Source organism: Fringilla coelebs, assembly GCF_963513975.1.
Source record: "Fringilla coelebs genome assembly, chromosome: 13".
NCBI lineage: Eukaryota > Metazoa > Chordata > Aves > Passeriformes > Fringillidae > Fringilla > Fringilla coelebs.
In genome coordinates this window covers 6,252,251-6,267,079 of record NC_140039.1, presented here as the reverse complement: position 1 = coordinate 6,267,079, position 14,829 = coordinate 6,252,251, and the positions used below count along the sequence as shown (strand labels likewise).

Genomic DNA, 14,829 nt, shown 5'->3' with positions numbered 1-14,829 from the left:
TTGAAGATTTTTCTTAAGGAGCATTTCTAATTGTTCATTTATTTTCCTCCTTTATTTTTGCAATCAATTTACCAAAGGATATTTCCTGGGAAAGCACCAATTACACCAGTATGTCAAGTGAGTTTAGTAGATATTTATGGTGGAAGTAGCACTTAAATAAGTAGAGCAATAACCATTCATTAGAGAGCATAAAGCTTACTTACCTTTTGTTCTGCAGCTTTTAAACTTGAAAATTTCCTTAGTGCTCTTAAACCACATTATTGGGAAAACAAACAGCCTAAATGAGAACCAGGATGGTTCAGTACCAGAAGACTAAAAGCAGCTGAAGTAATTGTCATAAGAATTACTTATGGGTGTTACAGATTCCTTGCTGGGGTTAATCTGGTGGGTCCAGGAGGCTCTCAGGTATCCTTCCTTTCCCTGTTCACACTCCATGTGTGCTGGGAGCAGAGTGGATCTGCCATGGTCAGCTGGGGGCTCTGCCAAGGCCTGCAAAACAGAACTGCTGTCCCCACCAAAGCCTTTGCGTTGTGATAGAGTAGGCTGGAAATACCTGGCAGCTTTGGCTACTGGAAAAAAAAATTAATAGAGGAGTTAGAAAAGCTTATAAGACAATAATTTGCTGATTAATTCACATGTTTCCAATACTCTGATGTAGTTTATCACACTCTTTTGTATTAGCTTCATGTAGCTGACTGACAGAGGTTTATCAAAAGGAAACTGGAGGTTTTGACAACAGACTGCAGGTACTGGGGTTTTGCACCTGCCATGGGGAGTGTCACATCTTTGCATCTCTGAGATGATCCATTAATCAAGTCCTTCTGGAGTGCTAGCAACATTAATTTCTAAACTTAGCATACTGTGATGAAGGATAATAGTTAATGCGGAAGCTGATCTGCTTTTTCTGAAGAGTTCAGTGGCTTTGTTGCTGGTTAGAAATCATTCACGCTTCAAAGGGTTTGCAGTCATAAGGGCTGGAAGTGTTTTAAAACAGAAATTGCCTTTCCAGAGGGCAATCCAGTAGCAACAAGTATGTTCCAGAGTAAATTTTGTAGCTCTGGAATGAAGTAGGAAACTTATTCCAATGTATGTTAACATCTGGGAACTATTTTTTTTATTTTAGCCCTCAGAGCTGGGGAGAGGGAGAAGAGAATGGAAATTGCAGTGGCCTGATAGAATGTATTCTGCTTGATGGGTTGGGGGAACCTATTGGTGGAGTCTCTAATACCTGTTTGTGTTTAGCACTGATTGAGTTGGCTGATTTTTTTCAGAACTTTTACTATATATTAAGGACCAAAGTTCCCCTTCCCCAGTCATTACAGGTCAGCAATAGCTGATGTATCACTGAACTTACCCTGTGAATGTGTTTGTCATCCTGTTTGCCATCCAGCTGTGCAATGTGTGCACTTTTCTTCTGAACAGGACAGAAGTATGGCAGCAATATTAAGATGTTTATAAGTTCTCTAGGGAGTTTGAATGGCAGATAATAGTTTGCTGCTTGCATGTGTGCATTTCTCATCGTTACGGGTTTAAGTGCTGAATAAAAAGTTAAACATGCAATTAAGTAAAACTGCCAGCAGCCCAGAGAGAATCCACTGCTCTCTGCAAAGATGGTCTAGTGAGAAGATTACCCAACAAGGAGGAATAAAAACTCTGCTTGGTTAATTTGCAAGAATAGAAAGATCTTTTCCCAGCCCTAAAGATATTTGCAAGGATGAAAATATTCATAGGAAGTTTTTCCTTTGTTTCTTGTGAAACCTGAACTGGGCCACACAAGTCCCAAATCTGCTCCAGATGACAGTTCAGAGCAAATCATCCAGTCAAAGCAGTTATGTAAAAGGGACAAGAAGCTTAGGAAAAAATATTCAGAAACAGCTTCACAGCAGAATTCTCTGTGTAGGGACAACAGGGCCTTGCCACTGCTCGTTCTTCTCAGGTGTGATGGCAGGGTTATCATTCACTTACAGGAATAGAAAGTGGAGACTGATGAAGCTGTTACAGAGCAAACCCAACTGGTATGACAGGTAAAGAGAAATGGAAAGACTGAGTTGCAAGTTGAACATGAAAAAAAGGGAAGCTGGATGGATTTTTTTCTGGAGGTTGCTTGCACATATCCACTGAGATTTATGTATATTTGTGGACAAATACTTCAGGCATGGGAGTGCGTGCTGTAACTTGCTCCTGGGAAGGGAAGAACATCACTCCTGCTGCTGAAGATAAAGTGTAATAGGCTGTTCCCCTTCACATCAAACTTGCCCATTAAAGCAGCTCCTGACTGGGCAGATCACACTGCTTTCTTCCTGCAGGTTTTCTTTTGAATGGGAACAAAGCCAGCACAGCCAGGGTCTGGATAGAAGTTACTCAATGGAAGGTATTTTAGCAGAGGTACTCAAGAGGAAAGGGCTTGAACAGGCAAAAATATTCATCCCCAGAGCCATACATCAATCAAGCACTCCATGCTGTAATTGGGAGGTCCCTGTTCTTGTTGTTAGTCCATATCCATAATTGGAACAGGTTAGAATTTCACTAATCATTTTGGAGTGGGAAAACACAAGACATCCTTTTGGAGATACTGCAGGGTTTTGGTTATTTTCCTAAAATACTGTGTGGCTTAGTTTACTCTGCTTGGCATTGTGATTTGCTGCCCAGTTTACAATGTGCTGTCAGCTTTGTTTCTGTTAAATTGAAATGCCACAGGCATTGCTGTCCTGCTCCAGAAAATCTCATCTGGTTTCTCACTTAGACACATAATGACGTTTTGGCTGAACAGCACTGTTTCCAAATAGTGAGAACACGAGGATTTAGAAAAGTAGAAGTATAAACAAAACTGCTGTGCAGCACTGTGGCCTTCTAGAAGGGACCTATGTTTTGGTCTCTGTCTCCCTTACAAACAGAAAAGCTTCTCAGATCTCTTTCCATAGTTGATCCAGAAATAGCTGTCAAGTGAAGTCTAGTCACTCTTCTATTTTTATCTCCTCTCTGCCAGCCTGCCCCCTTCTGTTCACTTTACCTTTTGGGGCTTTATGGCAAGTTTAACCTCCACTGCTTTAACACTGACATGTGCCCCAGTGTTCTCTGCTGATGTTTGCACTCCTCACTGTTTTTAGGGAGAGGAGGAAACCAAAATAGCTGGTTACCTGTGAGGATAAATGTGAAGTCCTGGGACTTGCCTTCCATGAAAAAAAAAAAAACCCCAACCTACAGCTCCTTGTTCTTTCCTTCTCCCTCATTTCTTTTTTGGCACAAATTCCTGCTAAGTGGTGTCAAAATGATACTTCAATGTATTTGATGATCTCCTTTATTTTTGTGGAAGATGGTAGGAAGGGCTCAGAGCTAGAATTAAGAAATAATAAGAATAGAGAGAACAGAGAGGTAGAGAGCCTCCTGCAGGGTATTGAGGCTTCTCTGCATCTGCAGCTTCAGGATTTTGGTGAATGTTTCAGGATATAAAAACGGTGTTAGACATCACTGCTATACTATTTATCTTCAGTAAACAGAAGGTGCTTCTCTCCAGAAGGAAAGGAAGGACAATTCAGGCATAGCCACAAAATAAAGACCCTTTGAACTTCAGGAAAGCGGAGTACCTAGGCTATGGGGGCATTGGCACTTTTGGGATAAGTAACTCCTGAGCAGCACTGGTAAAATGCTTCTCCCCTAAGCACTGGGCACATGCCCTGTGTCCTGCAGATGCCTCCAGCCACCCAACACTTTCAGGTTCAGATGTCAGGTGGAGGGTGTATGAATGGACCTGCTACTTCATGGAATTGTTTAGGTTGGGAAAAAGCCTTAAAGATCAAGTCCAACCATTAACCCAGCACTTCCAAGCCCACCACTGAACCATGTCCCCAAGTACCACATCTACACATATAATAGTGAGTTAAGTGAGTAAATAGTGAATAAATAGTGAGTTAAGCCATCCCCTGCCTCATGGAAAATGTGTTGTGCTGCTGAGTGCCAGCAGAAAAGTGACTGTAACTTGCTGATTTGAAGACAACTAGGCACAGCCCAAATGTTAAATAAAGCAAAAAGCAAACACAAGATTGAACACTCTCCTTGCCTTTTAGGTTTGAAGAATGTTTAGTGAATGATAGAAATAATTGTAGAGTAGGAGTCTCTGCTGCTACACATAAGAGTATTAGCATAACTTTCTTCTCAGAAGGAAAGGAAACAGGTAATGGAGAAAAAAATTTTATAAAATAAGTCCCTCCCAAAATTATTCTTGGGACCCACACATAGGACTATCTAGAGAATGTTGTTCTGCTTTCCATAGGTGAGTTGTTGTGCACAGACAGGCATTCTGCCTCAGTTTCATTTAGTCTTGAGCTATGTTTCTGTCTCCCACTCAATTTTAATGTTTCTGATTACATTAAATAGTTCTGCAAAAGCTATTATTGGGATAGTCTGTTTCCAGTTAGTTTACCCTGAAGCTAGGTCATGATTGCTCACAAACAGGAGACTGTACAGTCCAAAGTATTTGTTTTGCAAATTATCTAAATAGCTAGTGCTTGTAAAATACCATTCTTGCTGCCTGAAGTAAGATGATGACCAAGGAAAATGATGCAGCAGTGGAGAAAGCACTGCACACAGTGAAAATGAAGGTTATTTTAGGCTGATGATTGCTTGTAGAATAGGAAATGTTAACAATCTTCTTAGATGCTGTAGATTGCATTTTTAGAAGAGAATTATGCTAGATTAGGAATGAAACATTTCAACATTTTTGGCATAAGGAATAATGGTGTGCTAAGCTTAGAACTGTGATGACCGTTTGGGGAACCAAGTGTAATGGTTGCTTAGGTTTTAGCCAGGATGAAGCAGCTCTTCTGGAATGAGTGTGTGTTTCTGGAGGAAATCAGCACTTCCTAGTGAAGTATTCTGTAGTTCCCTCTTCCCTACCATGTTTCCTGCAGAGGGTTTATGCTGGTTTATCTCATGCTACAGTAAATTCAGTGTCAGTAACACAGCTTAGTCTGAGTAACAAAGTCTGGGAGCTGTGCTGTAGATCAAAGCTGAATACAGCATAGAATGAATAGGAGTTCAGAGGAGTTCTAGTGAAATGGCAGTCCTGTCTACAGAGGAGTGCCTAAAATATGGATAGCATCAGACTGGTCCTTGAATTTTATCCTTCAGTGCCAATCTTGGTGACTATTATGTAAATATGCTTAAAATACCTAAAATAACTTCCAGTCGATTAAAAAGTGGGTCGTTTCTACTGCTACAAGAATTGTTTTTAAACCAGTGAGTCATTCAAGACCAGAGTCTTTGAGCACTTTGTTCTTATTGGGGCCAGACTGGCACCTTTCAAAGTGTCAGTTGGACTAGTTAATTTTTAAAAAACGAGGACTTATCCATTTACTTTGAAGAGCTGACATTCTTGACTGGTCTGCTGTTTGTTTGAAATATAGCAAATAATTTAAAAAATAAAAAGATGGGCTCGGTCTGAAATAATGGAACAATATGTAATAAGTTTTTTTTTTTTTTCCAATGGCAATTAATTAAGCCTAAGAAGCAGAAACAGAAAGCCAAATGCTATAAACCATTAAGTCATCTTGAAAAAGCAAAACTATGTTGATGCTACTTTGCACCTTCTCTGTTCTCCTCCAGTCTCTCAGCAAGCTGGCACACGTTATAGCCTGACTTGCGTGGCAACAAAGCTCGGGAAGATCAAGGCGTGTTCCCCGCCTTGCTAGGTTCAAAGACCTGATAAAGTTCCAGATAAGTGTCTTACTCAGCTGCGGGGAAGGTGCTGAAAGCAGAGCACGTGTGTGCCTCGGTCAGCCACCGCTGATCGCCTGACACCCTCCTAGAACTAGAAGGCTCTTCTCTCTCTCCCCCTCCTCGCTTTAGAGTATAAATCCTCCTGTGCCATTTAACCAAAGGAAAACCTCGCTGATTTGTGCTAGTGGGAGTCTCGTTACAGGTAACTGGATTTTGCAAATCAGCTTAAGTGCAAAGGAGCAAGATGCAAGAATTTTAAACTTAATTTACAACACCAGTATACTTCAGGTGTATTTACTTATGGCCATGTAGAGAGATTCCCAGATTGGAAAAACCTGATAACATTTGGAAAGAATGTTGACATTTCGGGTCCACACCTGAATGTCAAGGCTCACACACATCCCTTTTTCCTTTAATGTATTTTCCTGTGTTAAGAGTGGCCTGGCCTGAGAATGAATGGCTTCTTGTTGTCTTTTGTGCCAGTTCAGTTTCAGCAGAAAGCCGAGATTATGTTCATGCTGTGATAAATTCATGGGAAGCACAGAGAAAGAAGGTGTCACTGTTATTGGGAGCAAGAGCCAATGCAAATTTGAGGAAGTTAGTGGATTAATATCTTGTCTATGAAGTGTTCTGTTTTAATCCCTTCACTGTATACAGTGATTTTTTTTCTTTTAAAAAATGATACAATCTTTGATTTATTTACACCATCATGCAGCATTTTGCATCCCTAAATATTTTTGCAGTTAATCTTTGCTTGACCCTGAAGAAGTTCCCATTTCTCATATGACCTGAATATGTTTCCTGTTTTGGTTTTCCATGATAAATGTGTCCTTTGAACAGCAGACTTTAGGACGGTGTCTAATATTCTATTAGCAACAGTACAGTTGTCTGCAGAGCTTTATGTTTTCTGGCCCTGCAGAGTTGTGTGCAGTCTGTGTGGCTCTTGCATTCTCTGAAGACACAGCGACACTGATGGGAAGGGAAGGGGCAGGGATGTGGCCAGTGCTGGAGGTGGAGAGTAGATGACCTGCTTAACTAATTGGAAAACCGTGAGAACTTCTTTCCATCAGCAGCAGTGAAAGCTGGTGGTGTGGTCTGTCTGGATTAGGGTGTATAAACTGCAGGGATTGTGGTATTTTACACAGACTTCCTAAGTACTTAAGATGATTCAAAGCTCCGTAAATGAGATTAAGCTGTAACGCTGCAGCATTTTAATACCTCGGCAGTGAAGGGGAGAGGATTCTTGCTCAGCATGTAAATCACGAGTAGCCTCCCAGTTCCTGAATCTTTGTGATACCTGGCATTTTGCTTTCATGGCCTGTATTAAGAAAAAACTCAAATATTATATTTGTATAAAAGTTAACTTTTCCTCCAGAGAAGTTTGCTTGCTGAATTTGTTTTAAAACCCCCCCGAAACCAAACAAATCACTCTGAGTGTACCATCTTTATGAGTAATTTCAGATGATCTGGATAAGGAGCCAGTCTTATTTAAGTTGCACTGTGCACAGATCTTAAGTCTTGCCAGTTCAAACTCTGGCTCTTGTCCATGGGCTTTTTCCCAGGATTTTTTTTTCTTGAATACTCTCTTAAGGATGCTGGCATTCCAAGTAACAGGCCCTAAAGCAGCTCCTGGGATCTGAGTCAACAAGGGCTGAGGACAGATTTATTGAGACTGTTGTAAGGGGAGAAATCAGAAAAAAAAAAATTGATTGTTTATGGGTTTTTTGGATGGTATTTCTGAGATATATAAATGGTTTGGGAACGGCAGGGTGTGGAGCACTCATGATCTCCGTGGCCAGGCCTTGGCTGTGCTGAGGTTTTGGCTGGGTGTTTTGCTCAGGTGTGAGTCAGCCTGGGCCTTGCGAAAGCCCTTCAGTGCTGCTTTGTGCCAGCCTTGTTGTACCGTGGGGTGGGGTTGGGTGGAGTTTTGTTTTCAAAGGAGAGCAGTTTAAAACTGGGTAGGGAGCAGCTGCCTCACACACCTGTGTCCTGTGTACTCCTTAGCCCTGAATCTGCCTTGTTTCAGTGATGAAATGTCCTTAAAATCCCTTCCCAGTGCCACCAGGCCTGGCATTTGCCAGTGTCTTCTTGCCTGTTGATCTAACTCTGAGAAATACTCCTCTTTACTTGCTTAATTTTTAACCAGCATTAGATTTATTTTTCGTGTAAAGGATTAATTTCTCTCAGGGCCTTATTGCATTTTCCCACATGTTGCTTTTAGTCAATGTGGCTTTGTCAGAGGCAGTCTGGTTTCCACAGCAACGAGTTGTTAGCACCAAAGATGTCAGAGATCCAAGGTAGGGAGGGGAGGGCGCTGCATTTTCTGGCTCAGCTGCTGTGCCACGGTACCGGCCTTGCTGCAGCCACGCTACAGCACAACGTTCCCATTGTCTTGGTGAAGAGTAAAAGCCTTTCATTTTGTTCTACTCTTCCCTTTCCAATCAATTTACAGTCAAAATTTGACACTTGGGAAGTAGATGGGGCTTGATGGTTCCTTGATGCTTTGAAGCTTCCTGTTCTTTCAAGCCTCTGTTGTAAGGGCGCTGCTGTGTCCTCTGCTTTTTAAGGAGTTTTTCTGTGGACAAAATAGGGCTTTTGCATACATACAAACCCTGTAGCAGTAAGTTTGTGATAAAGGGGAGCAGAGCACTATTCTTTCTGACCCATGTTCAATGTCTGTGTGTGAATGATAACACGAAAAATTGTCAATCCTTTCACCTTGCCCAGTAATGTGAAACCTGCTCCAATTAAACCTGCTTGGTTGGGTTTTCCAAGGCACCCATTTCTTAGGGTGGGAACTGAGCCTCGCTGCTATTGACCTGGGAATATTGCATTATTTAAAAGGATTTTCTAAAACACAGTTAACCTGTGAAATTCATTGCCCCGGGAGCTGAGAGGTTGTGATGCTGTGGAGATCTTGAAAGAAAACAGAGCTTCTCTGAGCATTTCAAATGTGAAGAAACCCCCTGTAGTTTTAATATACTGTACAAATTTAGCTGTGATCTTCCAGATCCTGTTGTTACAACTGATAAACACAAAACTGTCAGGATAAATAATGAAACTTTGAGCTTCAGAAGGCATGTTATTGTTTCTCTTGTGTAAATGTACTGCTGCTTCAGGGGTACAATATCCTCCTGTCTAAGGAGAGGGAAATGGAGCTGTGGCCTCAGCTCTGCTGGTGGCTGTGCCTCTGGGTAATGCCCATCCCTTGCACAATAGTTTCATGTTAATGGTGTGTCTTCCTGGGCAACTTGTACTTGTCCAAACTTGGGTGTAAACATAAGGTGAAATACATTTTTTGCAACAGCTATTCATATTTAGATCCCTTTTTTTTCCCTTCTTCTGAAGGGCAGGGAGGAAGGTGCTTTATGAGACTTGGCCTGTGGAAATACAAATACTGTAATATTATTGAAAGCTCTTTTCAGGCAGATTCTGCTTCTTATTTTCACATTTAATATGAATTAGGGTAAAACCCAACTGCTAAAGACAGTTAAAACCAGAAGCTGAAACTTCAGACATGGGTAGTTAATACTTTAGACTGGCTTAAATAGATGATGAAGTCATGCACCCCAATGCAGGTTTTAATTCAATTTTTGCATGTCTGCTATTGACTTTTGAAGGCTAAGCTTTGTATCTGGAACTTGGAATAGAATTGCAAAGTACTTTGGTAGCTGGTTGTATTCTTACTCTTCATTTCAGTTTCTTAACAAGTGTCTGGCTTTGCAGAGTTCATGGTATGTAAGTCATGCTTACAAAGGGCAAAATATCTGCATAGCTGTCTTGTGTCCTGGAATTAGGTGGTTTTCCAGATTTATCATGTTTAGTTGGAAGGGTTTAAAGTTGATTTTTTTTTTTTTAATGTTTGAAAACCTACAAAGTAGCATCTCCCAAGATTGCTGGCACCAGGGTGCAGGGAAGCAGACTGCCAAAGTGAGAGTGGTGCATGGGGGAAATTTAGAAATAGTCCCAGTTCTGGTGGGTTGGTATCAAGTAGAACTTTTCTCCAGTCTCTTAGCCCTGTAATAACTTTTTCCTGGTGCCGAGATGCTGTTGTTAAAGGCCTTGTGAGGGTGAGTTTCCTTTCTAGCTGGATTTCAGAAACCCTGCTTGCCCTGGTGTCTCTGCTGTCACAGCTGTGACTGCCTTGGCTTGGGCAGGCAAGTGTCTAACTCTGTGTTTGTTACTGTTGAAAAATGGGACAAGACACTCAAGATCTGCCAAAACTGACCTCTTGCTGCACTCAGGGGAGGAGAAAACAGCGGTATACATTATTTATAAAACACTTCATACAAGAGCAATTAGTTCTGAGTCTTTCCCACCTCTCTGCTGAATCAGTTGTGGAGGTGTGAGGGAGGGTGAATGCTGTGCTGTGTGCACAAAAGCCAAGTTTCCCAGGGAAAATAAGGAAAAAGTTCTCACAAGTGTTGGTTCAATAAAACATCCAACACAGCAGTAGTAATTTATTGTTAAATGGTTCTTGCTGTTTGTGGCAGTCTTCATTTTTGGCAAGGTGAGGTAATAACTGTGTAGGACTGCTTGGGACTCAAACCAAATCAGGATTTTTCCTCTGTCCTGCAAGAAGGGAGCAGCTTTCACAGGAGGGCAGTTCTGGAGGAGGAGAATGGCTCAAGCTTGGAGCCTGGGCAGTCAGTGTGAGAAAGGGCTGTGTGACAGAAATCTGAGGGTAATGTGGAAAAACATCCATGATCCTGCTCAGTGTGGAGCTTCTCCCGTGTCTTCTGTCCCATCTATCCCAAGCATCAAAGCTCAGGAGGAGATTGGTGTTCTCTGGTTTTGTTTATGTAAACCCTAAACTTGAACACCCGAGGCCACTCAGGGTGCTGTGACTGTACTGAGTGCTCAACAACTGCTTTCTAACTCAGTCATGCAAGTTCTAGATATTTATTTCTGCTTCTTGAGGATGCTGTGACTGGGCAGACCAAAAAGGAAATTTCTGTCTTTTGACAGATCTTTTGACTTGATCTTCCATCTTCATTTGAGCAAGTTAAAATAGGGATGGCTTGGTAAGGGGAGGTGTTGTTATTATCACCACTGGTCACCAGCTTCTTGTGTGCACAACACACCACCTTCACCAAGGAGCATTGCTCTGCTTTATGTTAAAAATTAATAACATTAATGTGTCCCATCATCCCTTGGTTTCCTGCTGTGTAGGGGATTACCAGGAGACTACTGCTTGTCATTCCCCCTTTATGTGCACAAGAGCATTAAATGCTCTTTGGCTGAGCTTAGCACTGTTAATATATTATTAGTATAAATGTTCTGGTTTGTGTTGCTTCTTATTATCAAGGGCTCCTCACCTTCTCTGAAGACCAGTATCCTTTAAAGCTCCTAAGTCTACCAGGTTTGAGTGTGTTTGCAAAAGAGCTCACCAGGATAAAACTCCCTCAGTTGCAACTTTTTAACTTGAAACCATTCATAGGAGGAACTTTTCTAATGCAATGACGCTGCTGAGAAATTAGTCTGCATTAAGGTGTCTGTTCAAGCCTTCAAATGATACTTAAACTTTAATTAAAAAATTAATTAACTTTAATGAGAATTTACGCTTTCATACGACATTTAATCTAAATCTGTAAGTTACTCATTGAAATGCTTTCCACCTATGGACTGTAGCAATCTTTAGATTCCTGTGCATATATTGTTGAACTATAATACAGAATTCTTGCATGGTGCTTTGTATCTGCACAGCAGAGCAGTCGTGTCCCTGCTTCAAAATATGTGGGGGTTTTCTAATTTTCTGTTTACTTTTAGAAAATGGGGCAATTGCATTTATAAAGCACCTTCCAAACCACACGCATAGAAGCCTGTGCACCTCGGGACTGTCAGTGTGTGTTGGTCACTGAGACATCAGGAGCAGTCAGTCATCTCTCCCACTTTGGTGGGACTGCTGGCCAGTAATGGTCCAGAGCTGACTGCCTGTTTGGTAAGGAGTATTTCTAGGGAGCCCAAAATCAGTATTCCTGGGAACTCTGACATCCTCCCCCTTGTTTGGGAGAACTTCATCTGCAACTACTCGTGGGTTTGTGCTTTCATTCAGTTTATTCCACGCTTTTTAACTTTTTTCTTCTGTGTAATCAGAGCAGAAGTTGATTCCCTTCTCTTCCACCCCCACCTTTTTCTGCTATTCATTCTCTGGAAGGATTACAGTTTAACTACTAAATGTCAGTAAATGTCAACTTTTGCTTCCATCCCAAAACTTCAGAATTTTTATTAAAAATTATATGAGGGGAAAGTAATCTGTGAGACATCACTCTATACATTTTTTCCCTTTTTTCTAAGTTCATTTAGCAGTCAATAAAGAGAAATTGTAATTTTCAAGTATGATTACATTTACTGCTGATTTTTTTTCCGAACTACAAAATTTGGTGTTTTCAATACATAACTTTTTTTAATAAGGCACCAAAGAAGAGAAAAAGTAAAATTGCTTTAAAAATAAAACCAGAATTTGCACTTGAACTTTTTCTGAGGCAAGATAGAACTGTATTATCTCTACTTTTTCTTTATAGCTGATATGCTTCCCAATCAGTGAGGCTTTTCCCCCTAATTTTATTTTATTTTTACTAGTTATATAAAAACATAAGCTCTGGTATATTATTTGCATGTTTCTTATTTTCTGAAATCATGGACCTTGTTAGCTCAAAATAAAATACATTGGTTTGCCCTTTTTTTCTTGTTTGTATGTATCTTTGTGTAAGAACATGAGAGCCAAAATTTGTATTATTTAGAGAAAAGGGAACAAATAATCATTAATTACTGGGAACTGTAGCCCACTAGAGGCTTGCTAGCAACTGCAACTACACAACAAACCCTAACTTGTAGGATGAGTAACTAAACCAAAAATGTTAGATGCCTTTCTGCCTTTTTCCTGAAAAGCCTATTGGAGTTTGCCTTGAACTGGGAGTTCAGTTTTGAAGCTCTATTTGTTTGCTCAGTGACTGTGAAAGTAGAAGTCAGTAAGCATTTTGGGGAATACTCAGGCTTCTGTACATTCTGTAAATCAAGGATACAGGAGAGGGGAGTCCCAAAGCAGATGGTGCTGCTGCCGTTCCACGTGGCTGTGCTGCCTTTGTGCCTCTGACCCTCCAGTAACCCAAGGTTCTTCCATTTAACACTGTCCCCATGAGGTCTGTGTTCCAACTTCAACATTTACATCTTCCTGTCTATCCACACAGGATTATATTTTTACGTCTTGAAATTTGCCAGAAATGAGAGTAGAAAAATTTGGATGTATGAGGCTTTTATTCAGCAGAATATGCCAAAGTTTACCTCGTTATTTTGTTCAAGTGTTCCCATGGAAGACTTGGAGGAGCTATGAGGCACGTTTAGTATTTCTGCTGTTTGGCCAAGTACTTTTTCCATGCAGTTGTTACTTTTCCATGCAGTGTTAGAAGGCTGGGCCAGCAGTGGGGAGCGTTCCCTGGGCTGCTTCTCTCCAGGCTGGGCTGTGACTTGTGCTGCTCTGCACAGTGGCTGCTGCCTATGGAGCTGTTCTGGGGGAGGAGCACAATCACTGCCCCACAAGGACCCCATGCAAAGGACAGGCTTTCATTGCATGAGGACAAGGAGTATTCTGGGATGTGCGTATGTGTTCCCCCAACGCACATGCTCTCCACTCAGGAGGCGTCTCTGGTACCACCTCCCAAATGGCTTCTCTGCTGGGGTGACCCAGGTCCAAGGCTGAGAGCAGCTGAGTTGATCAGGGTGATCTGATGATGACCACACAGATGCTGAGGATGGGCCCAACTCAGCCTCTCAGTGTGAGTGTTCCTAAGAGGAGGAGCTGAGGGCACTTGGTTTGTTCAGCCTGGAGAGAATGTGGGGAGACCTCCCTGGGGTCTTCAACATCCTTTATGAGGGGCGGTGCAGGGGCAGGTGTTGAGCTCTTCACTCTCATGACCAGTGAGAGCACTCAAAGGAATGACTAGTCAGGAAGTGTGAAGTAAGTATCTTCTAATTTCACCTATTTTATTGATAGCTTGAAATGGGAGAAAAAGAGGCAGCAAATTGCTTACTCATAGACTTTGTAAGATAAAAAAAATAAGGTACACAAAGGATCTGGTATAGCCCAGTAGAACTGAGGAAAATAAAACCAACTAATAAGTATAGTAGGGCTAAAAGACATGGAGGTAATGACCCTTACTGAAAGAAGAGAACAATCAAATAAATGAGTTTAAGAATTATTGATTTTATTATTTCAGTTAAAATAAAACAAAATCAGAGTGGTAGAAAATTACCTATTTTTTTTAAAGGCAATGTAGTGGTACAATTTTGTGTAATATAATGCTGAAATGAAGATAATTCCTAGTTTGGATTATTGGATCAATCAGGCATTAATAAAGGTACCAAGTCTTTTATCCAAGTCTTTGATTCTTTACTATACCAGAAAAATTAGGCTGTATTCGAGCAAAGCAAATGAAGAAGTTGCAGTAAAAGATGCTGAGGGTTGTGTTAAGTAATTGATTCCTCTGCTTTTGTAAATGATTTTCAAGCAGAAGTATGAGGTACAGATTAATAACAATAAAGTCATCAATACAATGTTACAAAATCAAAACAAAGTGGAAGACAGGTACTTCTCCAGAAGATGTGAGAAATAGGCAGAAGTAAAATATTAAGCCTAATGCATGCAGATACTTGAGTTTATCCCTTCTGGGGATTAATTAATGACAGCACAGCAGCATTAAAGACGTTAAAGGACTTTCTATCGAGACCCTAGGTTATATTTGGTGCATCAGGGTTGATCTGATTTGCTGCAGTAGTGCTGGAACCACTTAATGTGTGGATGGAACTGCCTTTGCAGCCTGCAAATCTCAGCATCAAGTGACAGATACTGCCTATCAAGGAAACATCAACCATCTGAATTCTTCCAAAGCAGATCCTTCTGGATAAGGGGTGTTTGAAGGGACAGCAGTGATGAAAGCTGAATAGATGTGGTTTGAAGACAGCATCAGGAAAAGGCATCTCAAAATGCTGATTACTTTCCTGATGTAATTAGCCCCTAGGGCAGTATCAGAGTTCATTGTGGAAAGAAACAAAAATAACCACCAGAGTCATTGTCCTTGCTCAGGCAAAATATCTGTAAGTTGAGAGAGTGGTTTA

General features: G+C 41.1%; 1 protein-coding gene across 4 annotated transcripts in view; it reads left to right on the top strand.

Moving 5' to 3' along the window:
• The window catches only part of MAPKAPK3 (MAPK activated protein kinase 3), a 114,415-nt gene that overhangs the window by 69,724 nt on the left and 29,862 nt on the right, over positions 1–14,829 (top strand). The window lies entirely within an intron of this gene.